Consider the following 8,893-nt stretch of genomic DNA (forward strand, 5'->3'; position numbering starts at 1 on the left):
ATTCTGAAATAGCCGGCGACACTGCGTTTTGGGGGTCTTAACGAAGTTTAACAGCAAAATTTTATACAAAAAGGCAGACAACCGCATTTGATCGTGTTTATTTTTAACAAATAAACTCCTCGTGATATATTATAAACATTTAAATAGTATCTAATAGGTTTCAGGGAACCGCAAACTGTCATGGAATGTCGGCGACACCAAAATTCCGTATTTGAACGCTTTTACTGAGAATGGGCCATTTGCAATTCATTATAGTATACGATATCCCATCTCGATCTGTGGCAGTAAATCTTCCGCTGCTGCTTCAAAGCGCTGGCGTTCCTCCAGGACTTCTTGTGTAAGCGAAAGACTTTTTGGATCTATCTGACTCAAAGCTAAGAAGAAATGCCGCATCTTCTGGACCCCCATTTTCCAGAACATTTTGTCGAAGCAATCTGCATTTCATTCTTCCACGTCGTTGACGTTTCTTCCCACGACATCGTTGCTACTCATATGCCACCTGAAGGTTGATCAACATCAGTGTTATTAGCAAACAAAGCAGAATTGTTGATTTAAACATGTTGTTCGAGCATGAAATGTTCGCTGCTTTGCTAGCGTCTATAACTTGAGGTCTCTGTCCATCGGCAAATGTCACGAGCATCATAATGTTTTGTTCGATTTCCTTGTAGAAGATTGCCAAGACGGAGTCAAGCACATACTTCCGAGTGAAGGTTAACCTTGCTCGGGATGCTTTATCGACAAAGTCAATGGCATTTATGTGGCCCACGTGATGGAGAGAGGAAACTGCGAAGAATTCACGCATCTGGTAAACGATGACTTTGTCTTGTGCAACACCCCTCGTGTCACCGAATCTTGGTGTGTCAATTATCATCAGTTTGAAATCGAGATCTGACCACCTTGTTGGATTAATGGTGTACGAGGTGATCATCTGAGTCTGGCTTTGTGCCTGGCCGCCTGCCTTGTTCTCTCCCTCCTCAGCAATGATCTTTGTACAAGAAACGAAAGTTGTCATTCCAGTCAACGTTAAAGATGTAGTTGACCATGCCGTTGATCAGAGTGCTCTTTCCTGCACATGTCGCTCCAACGACTATTGCAACCAAATGTCGTTTTGTTTCATTCCTTCGACCGAAATAGTAGGTCTGGTATTATTGCGTGCACCATGTGTTCCTTTAGTCATGCGAAGCTTGTAGAAAAATGGCTCCCCCTTGGAACGATCTCCTTTCTTCAGGGTATCGCACTGTGCTATCAGCTCTTTGAAGTTTTTCATGCGTTCGTTTATTGCAGAAACTGAAGGTGGGATTGTAGCAGCTTCACTCACTGCACCACTCTGGGAATGCCCTATTTTACAAATCGCTGCCACCGAGAATTCGTATGTGATGTTTGGCTTTAATTTCGGTACGTTTGCAAGAGTAGCTGTACTATCTGTCCTGAACTCACGCCATTCATGATCTTGTGTTGGTGACGTCTCCCTGTACTTTAGAAGGTAAGATTGGATACATGCAAGCCCAGTCTGTGGCGCGGTCCATTTGAGTATCGGAGAGTCATGATATGTCTTGAGAATTTCTGGTTTTCCAGGTGCACCAGGAGGTTCAAAGTGTTTTGTGGTGAGGACGCCATGCTCGTAATGAAATGAAATGAAATGGTGTATAGATGAGCACATGCATGCAGCTCTCACTGGTCTCCAATTTTGTTGGCTGTTTGGTGACTTTTTGTTATTACTTTTGGACAAGATTTGCCCCACTACAAGATCTAAGTACCAGGAAGCAGGAGGACTTTGGATGACATCTGTGTTCGCCTGGTTGCCAAGATTTTACATCAAATGACATTTTGGTTGCTTGACCAAGGAAGCAGCCAGGGAAGCCATATATGCTCCATGCAGTAAAGCACAATCTGAGATGCTCACTCGTGCATGGCTGATTGACATTGACTGTGCTGTAACCCTCACCCTTCTTCCTCATCTGAATGGATCCCATAGCTCAGCCCTCACAGCGCCAAGGTCTTTTGTGAAGCAGCTATACACTCGCAAATAACACTTCCTACCAAGAAGGATCCCGTATTATTCTAACAGCCAAGCATCTTTTCAATGTGAATTGTTTAGAGCTGGAGATGTACACACAAACCCAGGCCCTGTACAAGATGGCAGCCAGCTACATGGTGACCATGAAAGCAACAAGTACACTTGTCTTACTTCGAAACAGCTGTCATATGGATTGAATGACATATGTTGCACCTCTTGTGTCATGGGAAGGCGAGATTACCCAGGCAAGCTAGTGTACTCTACCATTAAAGTTCTGGGTCTGAATCGTGTTCGCCCAACCCGTCGTGGCTCCCGTGGTGGTGTAAAGATTAGAGACCATCCTCCCCAAGAAACAACACCTGTCTCACAATACGGGCTCGGTCAACAACCAATCCCAGTGGTAATTTCACAATCACCACCATGTTACTCTAAAGGTACAACCGGTGTTAAACACCACGGTTTTAGTAGGCATAGTAATCTGATCCGATGCAAAACCAGTGCTCTTCCAAAACACTATCGGCAGATCAAGTTTGCTCTTTGGAATGCAAGGTCTGTCAAAGCCCGGGGTAAGTCAACAGCAATATGTGATTTTGTGCTGTCACAGCGTCTCGACATCATGGCCCTAACCGAAACCTTCCTAACAGGTACTGATCGTGACAACCACGCAGTTGCTGACATTCACAGGACACTACCAGGATTCAAGATGTTCCATGTATATCGTCAGGGCACAGTCGGAGGTTGAGTGAGTCTTCTGCTACGAGGTGGATTCAATGTCGTTGAAAATCGGAGCTTACAACTGGAATCATTTAAATATATTGATTTAACCTGTACATCACACATAACTTCTTCGTTTCGCATAATTGTTCTCTACAGGCCACCACCTTCTAGAAAAAAATAGAGCTACTATAAGATCCTTTATCAGAGAATTGTCGCTAGTGTTGGAGGTTCTGATATCATCCCGACAAAAGTTTATGTTGGCAGAAGACTTCAACATACACTTCGAAGATCCTGCGAATAATGATTCAAAGAAATTACTTCTAGTACTGCCCCCCCCCCCGGAAAAAAAGCAGTAACTGACATTTTTATGAATTTGTACTTTTTTGGAAAAATGAATAGTTTACCCAATGCTCTTACATGTGAATAAGTCAGTTAAAAAAAAAATGAGATTGACCAAAAATGCAATTTTTCACTTTTGCAAAAAGCAGTCACTGCATCCAGTTGATTCAACTTTTCAAGTTTCCCCACGGAAGAAAGCAGTAACCAACAAAACCTACGGAAAGAAAGCAGTAACTAACAATTTAGTCTAATAATTCAGACTCTGTAGTCCTGCCTGTACATCTTTTCCTAATACTTTTTTTTTCCAAATTCTATCAATTTTCTAAAACAACATAAACAGTGGAGTTTCTTCATTAATTTAGGGGAGTAGATGATTATAAAAAGATTGTTTCACCAGTAACTTGACTCTGCCCACAGGGAATCATTATGACAAGTTGTAGAAAAAAAGTTTCTTTCTAGAGACTAGCAAAGCTAACATTCTGAGCGCACTCAGAGTGCAGAATACGCGTATGGTAGGTGATCAACCCACCGACCGGGTCTATAACGACCGACCGCGCATTATAATGGCATTGCGCGTACAGAAAGAAAATGTACGCATGGGACTACGCGCAACGGTGTTCGATTCTTCACTGGGCTACGCTACCGAGTAAAATGGGGCGAAAACAACTAGATTCCCTCTAAATTACCGAAATTTAGCAAAATCGAATAAGGTTTATCGTGTAACTACATATAACTAGGCCTAGTATACCTTTGCTGACTCGTTGTCAGATGTAGCTTGTTAGAGTATCCTTCCGTAATAAATTTGACGATTTTGACCGCAAAATTGTCACCTCCGCTTGTACGATCGTGCACACACGTTACACATACACATGACATAAACATTTTGTCGCCCGCTACGACCGTACGAGTTGATGCAGAAACGAGAAATGAATGTGAAAAAACAAACCGACTCATCTAATTTATTTCAATTACGATGAAAAGTTTCCTCATGAAAATCAAGTCAAATTCATCAAACAGTCCTTGAAAAGTAATATCGAAGGATTCAAAATATATTCAAATATTATTGGGGAAAAAATGACGGCTAGAAAAAAACAGCGGCCTGTCGAAAAAACGCATTTAAGTGCCCTTTATACGTATTGTCAGGGTGGTCGGTTGAAATGAGCAGGGCAACTGAGTGCGGAAAAAATGACACCCCACGCGTTCGAAGCCGCCATCTAGAGCGCGTACCTCAGATCGCATTTTCAGGGCGCGCTTGTGAATCCGGAGTATTTTCTCCACACGTGAGTAAAATTTCAGTCAAATTGTGAGATTTTTCACGTTTCTACTGATAGAAAAACGTTAGGTGTCCGATATTACGAACACCCAACCATACTGCATGCGCGCATAAATTTTGCAGCATAATACTGTAGAATTCATCACATCACAGTCTAGTCATCACTTGCACAGTACAGTACAGTCTGAGTGACAGTGCCAACTATGCAGTCACACAGTGACTGAAATTTTTTTCTGCTGACCAGGCATGCCTGCAAATCTATCATGAATTGCAGAGGAACCAGAAAATCAAGGTGAGCTGAAAATATGAGTAGAAATTTTGAATGGAGATGAGCACTAGATCTAGTGTATACACTAACAACAGAGGTCTAGTCTAGATCATCTAACGCTAGGTCTACCGCGTACCAGACCATTCACTTCAATTACCTTACTGTTGTGTTACACAAAATGCCATTTATTCCTAGATAGAGTAGAAGTGACAAGACCGAGTCTAGATCTAACGTTTGCTCCTAGATCTTATAGATCTAGACTAACCAGAAAGTAGAAGAACGGTCAGGGAGACAGCCGATTTTTAGGGAATGGAGATATTCGCGAATAATCGGGAAAGTTGGACTTAATTAATTATTCATGACCTTTTCGCAGTCTCCGGCCGAAGCTCGACGCGTACAAAGTCAATGGCTATCACTGCATCGTTTTGACATGCATGTCTTTAAAAATTCACCATAAAAAAAAAATCCTCATTTAATGTTGATATTGAAATTTCACCCAATGAAAGATGAATAAATAAAGTTTATCTCCTCCAAAAATCAATATTCACATATAGTGAGGAAAATTTGTAATTGAAGGATGAAAACGCGAATCCAAAGTGTATTTTTTGAATCTCCGTATCATAGTTTCTTTCAAGGCGTTCTTACTAGTATTTTGTAGCGATTATTCAACGAAACACAGGGACGGACTGTGTGGGTGTCTGCAATGCACTATGCATGAATCGCGTTAATACAGTGCACGCACGTACCGTGCGTACGTGAGCGCTGTTACCGCTGAGCTTCAACGTCTATATGGGAATTGTGGTAGCCTGTCATGTTTTTGCCGATATTTCTATCAACAATTCAGTTATTTTTTCGTCAAACGATCAAGAGTTGGTGAGAACTGGTATTGTACTTAGATAGTCCGGTCCCCTAAAGTCCTGGTTTGCCCGTATTTCTGTGGAATGTCCGAATGAAAACAGCAAGAGACGGAAGGCACCGCCACCGTAGATGTTTTAATAGGTTGCATGACGCTGGAGCTCTCGCACAGCCGTCGCACGTCAACTGCGGACCGCCGGAGCTCCGGGGTTCTTTCTTTTGCTACATGACCATACTTTCTTGCTCTCTTGCGATCATGCTCACTGGATTAAAAGTTACAAGCCTCATGCAACCACAAGGTTACCTCATATATCGCAACATCACACGTACACTATCACGGTAATGAACCAGGGAACTATATTGCGACATCCACCCTCACTTTGTCTCTAGAAATGTTTGATCAACACGTCACAATCAAATATGCTTTTAACTAAAATAGTTGAAATTGAAATAGAGTTAATAGATGATAATTACCTCTCACTATTAGTCTTGTCTTGTGAAGGTTTTTGTTGTTCTTCAAACTTCCATATGTCTCTTCCTCGAGCTCTATAACTTCGATCAAAACATAGGTCTGCACGACCATGCTCCGCCTTCCAACAACACAATGTCGATGTGCATGGTCAATTCACTTGCTGTTTTGTTTTTTCTGCCATGGGGGTCGCGAAAGGTAAGTGATTGGGGATTTTGCTTATCAGCATCATCACTGATCACGGGTACGCAGCAACAGAACGATGGAGGAGAGATGGGAGAGAGAGGAGCGCTAAAAATAGCTACACACAACTACAGTATCCGTCCTCCAACTCGATGCGGATGACCCTCCGTGTGTGCACACGCTCGCGTGTGTGTACATGTGTTTCTCTCTCTCCCTCTCGGTGAATTGTTCTCATAGCGACAGGAAAAAGAACATCTGTAACGGTTCGCTCTGACCATATCGCGTCGCTCCGTTGCGTAACATCTGCTCGCGGTTCAATGTTCCCTCTTTTGGGGGATTTCAATCTTCCCTCAAAATAGGTAGTCTCCCTGACTGTTCATAAGCTGGTGGTGGTAACAATTCTCCTCACTATGGTCATGTGACATGTGCAGTTACTGCTTTTTTTCCATGGGGAAACTACCCAGAATCAAGGGTGAGTCACCGCAGTAACTACATTTTCCTAAATAACATTTAAAAAATGACGGAAACACAATTTTTTCCTAGGTTTTGTTAGACAACTAGGTATGGTGCATAATCATACCACAAAATTATTTTCAAATGTTTCTGTGTTTTTGAAGAATCTGCAAAACACACAAAATCGCATTTATATCCCAGCTCAGCAGATATGCAGTTACTGCTTTCTTCCGTGGGGGCAGAGTACTTGAGCCTGCAAACCTTCGGAATTATGTGAACACCCAAACACATCGCAGTGGTCACACTTTGGAGCTGCTGATTGCTTCAGAAGAGGACAATTTTGTCTCTGGTGTTTCAGCGACTCATTCTCTGCCTTCTGAACATTTTGCTGTGCTGTGTACTTTAGCTGCTGCTCGTCCGCTCTCTGTAAAGATGCAGGTTTCTTCACGAAATATGAAAAACATTGATCGTGGTCAGTTTCCAATCTGACATTTCCAAGTCTCGCATAATGGCTGACTCGGTAGATGACCCCGATGCACTAACTCAGGTCTATGACGCAGAACTTCGTAGAATCTTTGATGAATACGCTCCCATGGAGAAGAAGGACGTTGTTGTGCGACCGCATGCTCCATGGTTCTCACATTCACTTCGTGAAGCAAAGCAAAAGCGAAGAAAGAGTGAGAGAAAGTGGATAAAATCTGGTCTATATGTTCATGAAGAAATCTACCAGGCACTGTGCATAGAATACAACAAACTCCTGTACCACGCAGAGACCGAGTGTATCTCAAGTAAGATCAACACCACTGATCAACGCAGTCTTTACCACATGGTCAAAAGCCTGTCTTGTCCTTCCCCATCGATGGCGCCTGTGCTGCCACATCACCACTCACCGGAGCAATTAGCTAATGACTTTTCAAAGTTTTTTGATCGGAAGATAGAACGTCTACACACAGAGAAATTAGGGTTCTATTAGGGTTCTTATTTGCACCCTAAGGATGATGTGCCTAATGAAGAAAAATAGTGTTCCTGGTTCATTTAGGAGAATTTAAGACATGTATGAAGATTGAAGTCAGAAAATTTAGGTTGGCCTTGACTCCTTGTTGTCTATCAATGAAAATAGAATGTGTGTTATAAATAAGCAATGCCATAGTCACAGAGCATAAGCAATGATACACGATATGTGAATTTAAATATCCACTGGAGAAGTTGCATGTGCTAGACATGACATAAAATAAGTCACACAAACAAGGTATGTAAACGGTAAATCACTTCAGAAGTACAAATACTTGATCCCATACTTTAGCAGGTAGATATTCCAATATTGATTGTATGTTGAACTTTGTTTTATTCAATTACAGGTTGAACCTTGCTGATCCATGCTGATGCATGGTGTTAGCTTGGTCTCATACTGGGCCAAAGGGACCTGTGTTTGATTGATTATTTATCATCGAGTTCACTATGCATGAAGTTCAATGATGGTCTTCAGGATGAGTGATGCAGGTCAACCTCGAGAGACTGGTGAGCCATATAGGATGCTAGAGCTGGAGATGGAAGATGTTCAGGATGTCAATCCTGGTTCCTCGTTGAGTCAGTGTGGAAGCCATGCCAGTTCTTCTGAGAGTGATGGCCAGAAGGGCATACTATTTGGCAGCTGAAGCAGCCTGCTATAGAAACGCATCAAAAACTAGAGCTCGAGGAGTTTCGACTTTATGCAGCGTAAGATGAGATTAGCTATGAAGACCATGCTGCAGGTTGCTGAAGCAGACTAGCAGATATACCTTGACTACGAGAACAAGAAGTTGGGAGTCGGCTTTCCTGTGAAAGCAGAGGATGAAACCTTGCTGTACCCAACTGAATGAACCAACCAACCAGTACACACGAGTGCACCGATTTCCCTGACTAGAGAAGTAGCAAAAAAGTTGTTTTCAAATTTTCTTTGACTTTTAGCAGATATAGTGCAAAAGCCAATAAGATCATCAGCATCATGTAGTATCCCTGAACCAGGTTTGATGAAAGCCCATCAATTTTTTCCGTAGATACATCCGTACAGACCGGGAGACAGACAGGCAACCTGAAAACATATGCCTCCGGCACCATTCAGGGCGGAGGCATAATAATGAGACTCCTATATGTCATGTATGTTTAAACCATATAAAATTTGAGACGGGCAACATTGAATCCCCCCCCTCCCCATTAGAATTGCTAAACACCACGGCTCTAGAAACATCTTTCCATTTTAATCCAGAAAGTAATCACCTCCCTGTTTTTAGCCGAGAATGAGAATAAAGCCACTCCATGAAATGAAGATTAGCATTTTTT

General features: G+C 42.3%; 1 pseudogene; it reads right to left on the reverse strand.

Annotated features, from left to right (window-relative positions):
• Positions 1-249: 249 nt before the first annotated feature.
• On the reverse strand, positions 250-1,973 carry LOC140232274 (uncharacterized; annotated as a pseudogene).
• Positions 1,974-8,893: the final 6,920 nt, after the last annotated feature.

This window comes from Diadema setosum, chromosome 8 (assembly GCF_964275005.1).
Source record: "Diadema setosum chromosome 8, eeDiaSeto1, whole genome shotgun sequence".
Classification (NCBI taxonomy): domain Eukaryota; kingdom Metazoa; phylum Echinodermata; class Echinoidea; order Diadematoida; family Diadematidae; genus Diadema; species Diadema setosum.